The 10,845-nt window shown below is 39.4% G+C and overlaps 1 pseudogene; it reads right to left on the bottom strand.

Annotated features, from left to right (window-relative positions):
- Positions 1-480: 480 nt before the first annotated feature.
- On the bottom strand, positions 481-607 carry LOC145260040 (U2 spliceosomal RNA; annotated as a pseudogene).
- Positions 608-10,845: the final 10,238 nt, after the last annotated feature.

The following is a 10,845-nucleotide window of genomic DNA, read 5'->3' as shown; positions in this document are numbered from 1 at the left end:
ATATCCATGTGTGTTTTTATATATTTCTTTTTAATTATAACATTATACTTAATTCTCCTATGCAACATACTTGTAAATCTGGTTACCGTGACCACTTTTATTCTGCAAGAATAAAAAACCAATGTTCGTGTAAACACAACGTAAGGGTTCAATGAAAAAAAAAAACAAACAAAGGAAAAAATGCTAGACGAAATAAAAAAGTTCGATAGCCATTAGTCGCATGCTCTCGTGCAATGAATGAATGCGTGAATGTAGGATTGACATGTAATTCTTAAAGATAAACTAAAATGACCGAAAAATGGGCTGAAATGACTTAAATAAATACAAAGTAAATGACTTAGAATGACTTTAATGAACTTAAGGATGAATTGAATGACCTTAAGAATGACTTGAATGCTTAAAAAATAACTGGAATCCTTCAAAAACAACTTGAATGATCTGGAGAATGACTTGAATGGCTTTGAGACTGACTGGTTGTAAAGTGGGTGATCATTTTACATTAAATTAATGCAGAAAAGTGAATTGCCACTTTATATCACAATATGTACAGTATGTAGTAAAAACAGATACTACACTTTGATCTTGGCCAAAAGGCCAAGAAAAGGGTAATTATTTGCTCCCCCACCGAGCAAAGTAGGCACAAGGCCGATTTTTAATGTGCGGAGTGAAGGGGAAATGGGGACCAACTCCCCGGGGAGTAGGGGAGCTGGATAGTGACAATTGGTATGAAGGGTTGCCCCTACATTGACCAAGGTCTTATATGTGGGGTTTCCCCCACATATGGTCTTTGCTTGCAGTCTCTGCCGGAACAGATACTACACTTTGAGATATTAATTCTTTTACTCAGGAAAAAATGAACTAAAAACTTAGGCATAAGGCCAACTCAAAAGGGGGAGGGAAATGGGGGTCGTTGGTCATCCTTGTCACTCTAGAACTAAACAAAAGTTTCTGTTAGCTAGAATCTTCTTTCACCATAATACCGCATTCGCCCTTTCGTACTTGGGGACGTCCTACTTTGCACCCAATTTTTAAAACATTTTTTATTAGCGTGTAAAAACAATAAAGATAACAATAAAGGTAATACAATAATTCATTTGTGTTGTGGGCGGAAAAAAAAAAAAAAAAGAAAAGAATTCCAGTAGTGATTAGTAGGGCTCTCCCAACTCCGTCTAGTTGATAGACTGTTCTTTCCACTTTGGTTTGTAAAGGAACCTGAGCTCCTGTGGGCCGGTCTCTAAGTGGGGATGCTCTCTAGATGGGACGAAATAGAGAAAAAAAAAATGGAGGGGATGGGGGTGTTAGTGATTGATTTCTTTCTTTCCAAGATGGCTGAAATTTAGAGAGAGGGGTGAAAAGAAAAAAATGTAATTAGGTGTGGGGTGGGGATCTTGGAGGCTTCCTAATCAGGAGAGGGGAGCGGTGGAGCACTCACTCAGCTAGCTAAGAGGCTAAGAATAAAATTACACTTGACAGAACTGTGCATTCCACACCTAGGCGGGGAACACATATTCAAATTTGACTCCTTTTCGTACACACAGACTTGCTACATGTATCCATCTTCTGTCAAATGCTGCGCGATGCAGCCTTCTTCTATCACATCTGATCTTCACCCGTAGTTGGTGTTTAAAGAAAGCGATCAGATCCTGATTAGAAAAAGACAACACCTCCTGGCCATCTTGCAGACGTGACGTCCAAATCACAATTCTTGCCACGGCCAGGATCGTAATATAGACCATTTGTCTTTCCCTGTCCCACGGCAGCCTCACGTTGACAACGACATTGGATACGGTAATCGAGCAAGGATGCTCAGGATCGATGCGAGCCATCACCTCACTGACATACGACCAGTACTGGCGGAGTTCGTAGCAATCAAAGAAAGTATGATCAGTCGTCTCTACGGCTGTTGTTCCACAACGGGGACAAGCAGGCGACTCCAAAAAAACAGAACTGCATTGTATATTGTTGAGTGGAAATGCATTTTGGGCCAATCGCCAGGTCAGAGAGAACTCCAAATTATTCAGATAAGTCGAACCTGGGCTCAACTCCACGCGGAACGGATCTCACTCTGCTGCCAATCCAAGCACGCGCATAGTGGGTCGTCGGTGGCCCCCCCTCACTAGATTCCTGTGGGATTCCCTACGGGTAGCAGTCACACGGTCACTGGACCTTGGTAGTCGTTTTAGTGCAGCTCGGCACTCTTTCAGGAAGGCTGAATCTCCCCACGGCCTGCAACGACTCTTGATAGAGGTGTCGAGAATGAGGTTGGGAAAGGCGGCAGTTATCGTGGAGTGCCATGATTGCTTCTCTTGAAGGTAGCGGCTCAGGAAGGCCAGCCTCTCAGCGTCTCGATGACACTTCATGTCCGGCATTCCCAAACCTCCCTCACACGGACCTTGAATGCAGACCTGTCTACTCACCCAGTGTCTTCCTCTGTCCCAAAGGAGCAAAGACAAGAGTTCGACAAGAACTTTTAGGTGTTGTGCAGGCAGGGGATGTATGGCCAGTCGGTAAAGGATGAAAGGGAAGACGTATGTGGTGCACACCTCGGCTCTACCCTTTAAGGAAAGTTTCCTAGGAAGCCACAAGTTGACCGCAGCCTCCACCTTTGACCGTACCTCCAACCAATTCTTATCAAGCTGGAGATCCGGTCCAAACAACACGCCAAGGATCCGAACCGAGCCATCCATCCAGCTGAAGGGCGCCGGGAGGTTTGCGTTGCTACTCCAGGTGCCCAACCGCAGTCCAACTGACACTACGGTTTATCTTGGCCCCCCCCCATGATTCTTTCGTACTGTGCGAGTGCCTCCGACATGATCTCAATGTCTCTGAAACTCGACACGAAAACCATAACATCATTGGCGAACGCGGATACCTTCGCAGCTGAGCCGCCAGGCAGAGCTATCCTGCACAGGGCCGAATTTGCCTCCCCACGTCTCAGCTTGCAGAGCAGAGGCTCCAAGGCCAGGACATAAAGCAGGGGCAACAGCAGACAACCCTGACGAACCGACTGAGAGATAACAAAGAGTTTCAAGCGCTTTCTGTTGACTTGCATGATAGCTGTGGGCTGTTAATACAGAGATCCACTTGCAAAAGTTCGGTTTAAAACCGGCAGCCTCTAAGACGGATGCCAGAAAACAATGGTCGACCCTATAGAATGCTTTAGACTGATCTAAATTGATCAGCGCAGCTTCCATGTTGTCATCTATTCCCCCCTCTAGGATCAAACGGATCAGGTGCAAGTTATTCTGAATCGACTTCCCCTTCACAGCGTAGTTCTGTTCCGGTTCAACCAACTCGCCGATAACAACCTGCACTGATTTGACAGGACCTTGGCCAAAATCTTTAACTCTGTGTTAAGCAGAATTATGGGCCTGTAGTCATCTAAATCTTCCCCTCTATGCCCGTCACGTTTCTTCAGCAATGTGATCACTCCCTTGGTAACTTGCCCTAGGATGGATCCCTGAGCAAACCAATGGTTGAACACATTCATCAGAAGAGACAGAAACATGGGCGACAGCCTCAAATATAGTTTGTATGGCAGACCATCAAGTCCGGCGATCTGTCACAGCTGACCTGCTTCAGCGCAGTAAAGACCTCCTGCTCCATCACCCATCCCTCGCAACTAGCCACTCTAGCCACCTCAAGGTGGGGAGGGTTAGCCAAATAATCGCTAAACTCAAGGATCGGAAGATTGGGCTGCTGTGTAAAATGCTCCTCAAAATGTTCACAAAACCCCTCGCAGATCTCCCAAGTCGATTCTAGAGTGCGTCCATCCGGATGTCTGATTTTCGCAATGTATTTGTCCGAGCCACGCCTAGAAACCTCATGGTGCACGTCTGCATCAGAATTGACTGCTTCATTGCCTAACTTTCTAAGCCTAGCTCTAACTACTTGGCCTTCATAATGCTCGCTAGTCTCGCGTAGAAGGTCCTGCTTAGCTAGTTCCTGACTAACTTTATCACTCTCCCCCATAGCCCGGGCTAGTTTCTGCTCTAGATGCTTCTTCGTCTTGGCCTTATCTAGTGTGAGTCGCTGGGCATACTTGACGGAGAAGCTTCTGATCTTGGCTTTGAGGCCTAACCACCACTTACTCCCCGTAACGGCCCCCTATTAGTGCCTTTTTAATTAGTTCTCTTAACTGATCTTGGAAGTCTTGTATCTCCAGAAGGAAGGTGTTTAACTTCCAGTACCCCGCTAACTTAGGCCTATTTCCTAGCTTCAGCCCGGCCATTATACTAGTTTCTGGTCCGTCTGGCCTAGGTAAATGAACGTGGGAAAGATAGGAAGTCTACTTCGCCTCTCCTAACTAGCATCCTGTCCAAATAGGTGTTTGGATAGTAGGGAACGCTATTGGTCCACATCCACATCTCCCGCCCCGGATGCCCGACCCAAAACCTGTCGACCAGACCGCATCTAGCCATCTGATCAGCCAGGCTGGACTTGTAGGGGACTAGGATATATAAATACCCCAATCCCATTACAAAAGAATAATGAAACGAATGGAATTGAAGGAAACAAAGACTCAATTAATGGATAAGATAAACGTTGTTTATTTGCTGTTGAAAGAAATGAACGTTTTAGTTATAACATGTCCGCGCATATGTAACCAGTGTTCGTTGCAGGACTGGTGTTGTAGCAAGAAAAGGAAATGTGTTTTCATCTCAAGTTCGGGTCACTATTGTTTGTTCGCGCGTGGGAAGAGAAATAAATGTCATAGTGAAAACTAAGAATGATAGTCCAGCGTGTAGACAAAAGAGTGGATATGAGAGTCGATATCAGTTAGCAGTCAGGTACGCGAAGGTGTTCTCAGGAAACAGTAGTAGATAGAGAGAGAAAGAGTGAGAATGTATACATACAGTTTGTTAACTCGTGCCCCATACATAGTCGCAGGGGTGTTGTCGCGCGCGAGCGTGCGCCTCCCGAAGGGGAGGCGGTTGGTTAGCCCAACCTCTCTAGTCGAGAGCTAGTCCTAAAAAGAGGATTAGAAACAGCTTGTCTCCTTGTTTTATACTCGTTTCCAGAGTGTATTTTGCGCATGTGTATTTCCTTAGAAAGCGGAAGTGACGTCGTCCATGTGTGTGTTCGTGTTCGCGTGTGTGAGTACATGTGTATACGTAGGCGTGTGTGTATATACACGTGAATGTGAGTGTATGTACACGAACGTGAATATGTGTACATGTGTGGACGTGGGCGCGTATGTTTGTGTGCGCGTATGTATATGACAGCTTGAAATATGAATGTGTGTTTTGTGTGAGACTTGAAAAAGGCTCGTGCAGACTCGCACCTCTCTGATCCTCTAGCTTCGCTTCCTACCTTATCTATCTTGGGGTCTAAGATGGCATTGCAATCCCCCATTAGCACTACCCACTGCCGACAATCTACAAACACGTCGAGCTGACCAAAGAATGAGACCCTCTCATGAGCGATGCTAGGTGCATGAACCGTGACCACCCACAACACTACACTTTGATCTTGGTCAAAAGGCCAAGAAAAAGGTTAAAAAGCTAAGAAATGAATCTATTAACAACAAACCTTTGATCTTAACTAAAAAGGCCAAGCATAAAAGTATTACAGACAGACCGACAGACCGACGGACTGACGGACCAACGGACCGATGGACCAACGGAGTGACTTATAGAGACTAAAAATAATTAAGAAAAAAAAAGGAAAAACACACACACACACATACGCACAAAGAAAAAGAAAAAAAAACAGAGGAAATGCACACATACACAATGAAAAAAGTATACACTCTCACAAAAAATAAATAATGTTGATATGCTGCAAAGAGAAAAAAAATAACAGAATAAAAGTCGAAATTAAAAAGTAAATTATAGAAAAAAAAGAAAATCACACATAAGCAAAAAAGAAAAAAAAATGTTTTGATATGTGACTTTTCAAAGATTAATAACAGGTCATAACATGTTACTGTCCAAAAACAAGCACACATGAAATGTAAATACGAGGGTTGTAGTGTGCATTTGCGTAAAACATAAAATTCTATGATATTCGGCTAGAAATTCAGTGAAAAATTAATTGTTTTGTTTTTAAAAGATACACACATGCACACAGCGAATGTGAAAAAAATAATAATGCAGTTTTATATATAACAGAAATTAGTGTCATTAATTTTATTGTTGAAAATGTGGGTCAGAGAAGAATTGTTAAATGTTATCTGTCAATAAATATTTTGTGACATTATCAAACTGAAATGTACTTTTAAATCGTGTTTGTTATTGTGCGAACAAAGTACTTTTATTGTCAAAAAAGAGATGCAGAAATGAAAAGCATTTTTCTGTTCATAGTTGAACTTTTTAGCTTTTAATGTGTTTTTTTTGTTTTTGAAAAAAAGGGACAATTTTGTTGTACGGACTTTTTTTAATTGTTGTTGTTGTTGTTGTTGTTGTTGTTGTTGTTGTTGTTGTTGTTGCAAAAAAATTTCTTAAAAAAAGTTATAATTGTAAGTTTTGTGTAAATCATAATTAAATGTATTAATGTATTTTTTGAAAATGTTTTTATGATATTGTAAACTGCCTTAAATGTATGTATAATGTTATTGCATTTTACCATCAGGAATTCAAAGCTATAATTAGGTAGATACATTAAAATGGAATGTACCCAGTCATAGGAAAATAAAAGGAAACGTTAATTGAGACAGATGGTTGGCCTAGAAATATGTTAGAATTTTAAAGAGGGACAAAATAGAAAATTACGTGAACGGGTATTTTGAGTTTTTTTTTTTTAGATGTGATAAGCCAAAAGAGAGATTTTCTCTTTTGATAATTGCTTTTTGTATTTTTTAATGTCCATAAACATTTTTTGCAAGCTGTGTAGCTTGCTAGGTAAGGATTAGAAATGCCCTGTCTGAAAAATAATGGATCCTGCGGAATTTAGTGCTTATAAAGCAGGCCGCAAGTGATGGCACCAAGCAGAGTGATAAGTCTTGGCTCAATAAATTGAAAATGCAGGCGGTGAAAGATACGAGAAATACTTAGGGTTTCAAAAGGACTATAAGAGTCAGAACTACAGGCAAATCACATATAGCATTATGAAGTGAGAGAAAAATAAAATATACCGTAAGTATGTAGTAAGATATAACCTTATATTTTTTTTTAGAGATGCATGAATGCAGGATATCTCTGCTATATCTTGGACACTCTGATGAAAAAAAAAAAAGAAAAATCACAGAAATGTGGCCATAGTTAGAATTTAGTGCACAAATAAGAATTGTGGCGCAAGGAATTGGGGTTATTTAGTTTAGGGTGATATTTTCTAGGTCTTCATCAAGTTCCAAGGGTCCAAGCAAGGAAATCCTAGCAAATTAGTGTGATGAAAAGTTATATCTAAATAATTGAAAGCCAACCACAAAGATTTAAGCAAATGAGCTTTGAGTATGTCCCCAAAAGATAAGATAGTTACAAAATGAAACAAAGCCATAATTATTAGAACAACCAGGTGAAAGAAACGATCAGAACACTTTTGGATGAAAGAAGTTGTCAATTTCGAAGGAGCTAGAGTGAGACCTCACTTTACGGCATAAGGGTGGCTTGATGACGCAACTAATGTGAATCATAGGAGGTATACCCTATACTCAAAAGGTAAATGCCAGGAAGATCAGAGAGATTCTGATCTAAAGAAAAATAAAATTAGGAAGTCAGTTGGAAAGGGCTGACAAAAGGATATTTTTGTGGGAAGGGGGGAGGGGAGCTGATCTTTCTTAGCCAAGTGGTATTATAGATATAAAGAAAAATGTACTAGAATTAAAAAATGAGTACATTTTTTGAAAATAGGAAGGAGAGGAATGTTACAAGAAAAGAGCCCTTTTCTTGTAAGTAAGAAAAACATTAGATAAGTAAAAATTAGATTAGGATAGACCGAGATTCGAACCTTGTAAGCAAGGTTCAGAAATAGATTCAGAAATGGAATTTAGCTTTGTTCAGTTCACATGAAATACTTTAGACATGTTGTAGTAAAAAGAATTTTGTTTGTTCAATTCTTTTTATGAAAACTGAATTAAAATAAGGTCATCTAGAAAATTAACGAAAAATAGCAAATTAAAAACGTATTGAAAAATAAGTTAGGTCGAAAAATGGGTTAGTAAGAATTCTTTGTCTGCAGAAATGGTTTTGGAACATGTGCGAACCACGCATGTTCAGGTCACGTGGGTCGATCACGTTATTGGACACACGTATGACGTCATAGCAGAAACGAATTCTCAATATAGGAGCTAGAGTCGAAGATGAGTTAGACAGAGAGAGAGAGAGACAGAGAGAGATGGAGTCCAGAGTCGAGTCCAGATCGAATCAGAGGTGGGTCCCCCTTTAGAAGCGAAGGTGAAAGTTTTAAACATGTAGAAACAACTTTGAATTCCTGGATGTGATCATCATTTTGTCTGTTCAAATGGAATAAAAGAACATCTCATATTTTTGTAACTGCCGTCTTCGTGAAGGTAATGTGTAATCATCTTATATGAACATTGTTCCCACTCATCTTTATAATGAAGTTTATGTATAACTCATCTAAGTAATGTGTCCCCCTCTCCATCTAAGTAATGACTGTCCCCTCCGGTGTTAAAGAACTGATCAATCTCTCTCCACTCTAATATATGTTAAAAGAAGGAACATCCACAGAACTGTAAAAGGTATAAATGTCTTCTCTCTCCTCTCCCCCTCCGTAATATCTGTATAAATGTATCTTCCAATATGAATGTCACCATCCATCTCTCTCTCTAATATGGACTCCTATGCAACATATATATATATATATATATATATATATATATATATATATATATATACACAGATAAATACAAAAGCTAAATAAATGGAGGCCATCTAGAACATATGCCGTAGAACGGAGAAAAAAAGGCCAAAGATCCTAGTGTTTTGATGTGATGTTTTGAATATAATAAACTATTTATGGCCAAAGTTTCATTTCATTCAGACAAAACACTGAAACAGGGCCTAATTAGAGTTGGGCCCGTTTTTTGGGGTCACCCTGTATGTATGTATGTATGTATGTATATATATATATATATATATATATATATATATATATATATATATATATATAATAACAAGTAGTTAATAAAACATGTTAAAAAACTCTTTGAAAAAGAGTTTAAAACATATTTAATTTTAAAAAGGAAGCACAAAATAAGTGGATAGTCCTTAATCCGTGGATTCGAAAAAGTGATCAGCCTATTTTATATAACGAGACATGGAGAAATTTAAAAAAGCTCTTTTGGAAATTATCGTAGACCAACAAGGCCAAAAACTGCAAAAGGGAACAAGTGGAATATCAAAATAAAGTGGAAATAGAAAAGTTTCAGCTATCATAGAAGAAAATTCAAAAGAGAAATTCAAAAGAGAAATTTCAAGAAAAGCAACTGGACAAATGAAAAGACTTGATGCCCAACAGAAACAGAAAAAGCTTATGAATTATTGAACGGGAGTCAAAAATGGTGAAGATAAAAGTACATTTTCATAAAAATCCTATTTGTAACGCTATTGATAATTTTAATTACGATCCCGAAAAGGAGAATATCATTATATGATTGTTAAAACATCAATAAAATTCTCCTGGCCTCTGCAAGCAGAATTTTTGTTAGTAACCCAAAGCCTGGTGTGTTCAGTGCTAGAGTGTTCAAGGTAAAATCACCCACACCTTACAACTGGTGGTGGTGGCTGCCAGCTGTCGACAGTGAGGCATGCGGTTTGGTGGGCAAACTACCCATTAGTGACTTTTTTCTTTTCTCTCTTTCCTTTTATTAATTTTTTCTTTTTATTAACTGGTCTTTTCTTTCTTTTGTTGTTACGAGAAAGAATGACAGTTGTTAAAAATCCATGATACATAATAGTCGAGCGTTTTTTTATGCAATACTGACGAGTCAAGGTTTTTTTTTGGGGGGGGGTAACAGTAAGAAAACAACTCATCTTTTTATATAAAATATCTGTTCAATTTTGAACAGCTACTATCCTTCTTCCCAAAATCAAAATAATTAATTTTATGCAAAGAATTAGTCATCACCTCCGCTCAGTTTTGAGAGGCCATGGATAACCTCTGTGACGGTGCCTCTGAATGTAATTATGAAGCAATTTTTGCGTAATGCTCAACCACACCTCTCCTGAATCAGCCCTGTTAGATTCCAGTGTCAAGGAGAAATTTCAGTACAATTAAACACAATGCCGAGATACACGGACAGCACATACAGTACTTGGTATTTCCAAATGGTCACCCATTTTATTATTGACAAGGTTCAAAGTTGCTTAACTTTGGTAATCTAACAGGAATCAGTATGTCAAACGTGTTTATACCTAACACGACCATTCAGTCAGACATTGGATCATGCGCTTTTCAGGATTTAAAGACCACTCAGGTTCAAAACAATGGTCGATCACTGCTACGTTGGTTGGTTGGTTTTTGTTTTACGGCACATCAACCCTTTCTGGGTTATTTAATGCCAAATCCAGTGATTTTGAGGAACAATTTTTTTAAAAGAATGAATTTTTTTTTAAGTCGGTTTTTATTTAACTCATAGCTGGGACCCTAACAGGTACTACCACTCCGGGTCAGAGTGGAGCAATGGCAAGTAAAGGGTGGCTCCACACTCCCCCAAAGCCCGCAAGATGGTGCCTCACCGTCAGGTATAGTTTTATGGTCATATCCAGGACCGTATCACTGTTATGAATGGGAACTGTAATTATCAACTAGAATGGACAATAGTACTAGAATATGATAGGCAAAACCGTAAGCATTATTAGTTAACATAAATATGTATAAATACAAGTAAAATAGTAATTGTCTGTATTTTTGAGATAAGGTGTTTTCATTGATTGAGATTGT

The sequence above is a fragment of the Euprymna scolopes genome, chromosome 35 (assembly GCF_053919585.1).
Source record: "Euprymna scolopes isolate OS-2025 chromosome 35, ASM5391958v1, whole genome shotgun sequence".
NCBI classification, from domain to species: Eukaryota; Metazoa; Mollusca; class Cephalopoda; order Sepiida; family Sepiolidae; genus Euprymna; species Euprymna scolopes.
This window is presented reverse-complemented; position numbering and strand designations above follow the sequence as displayed.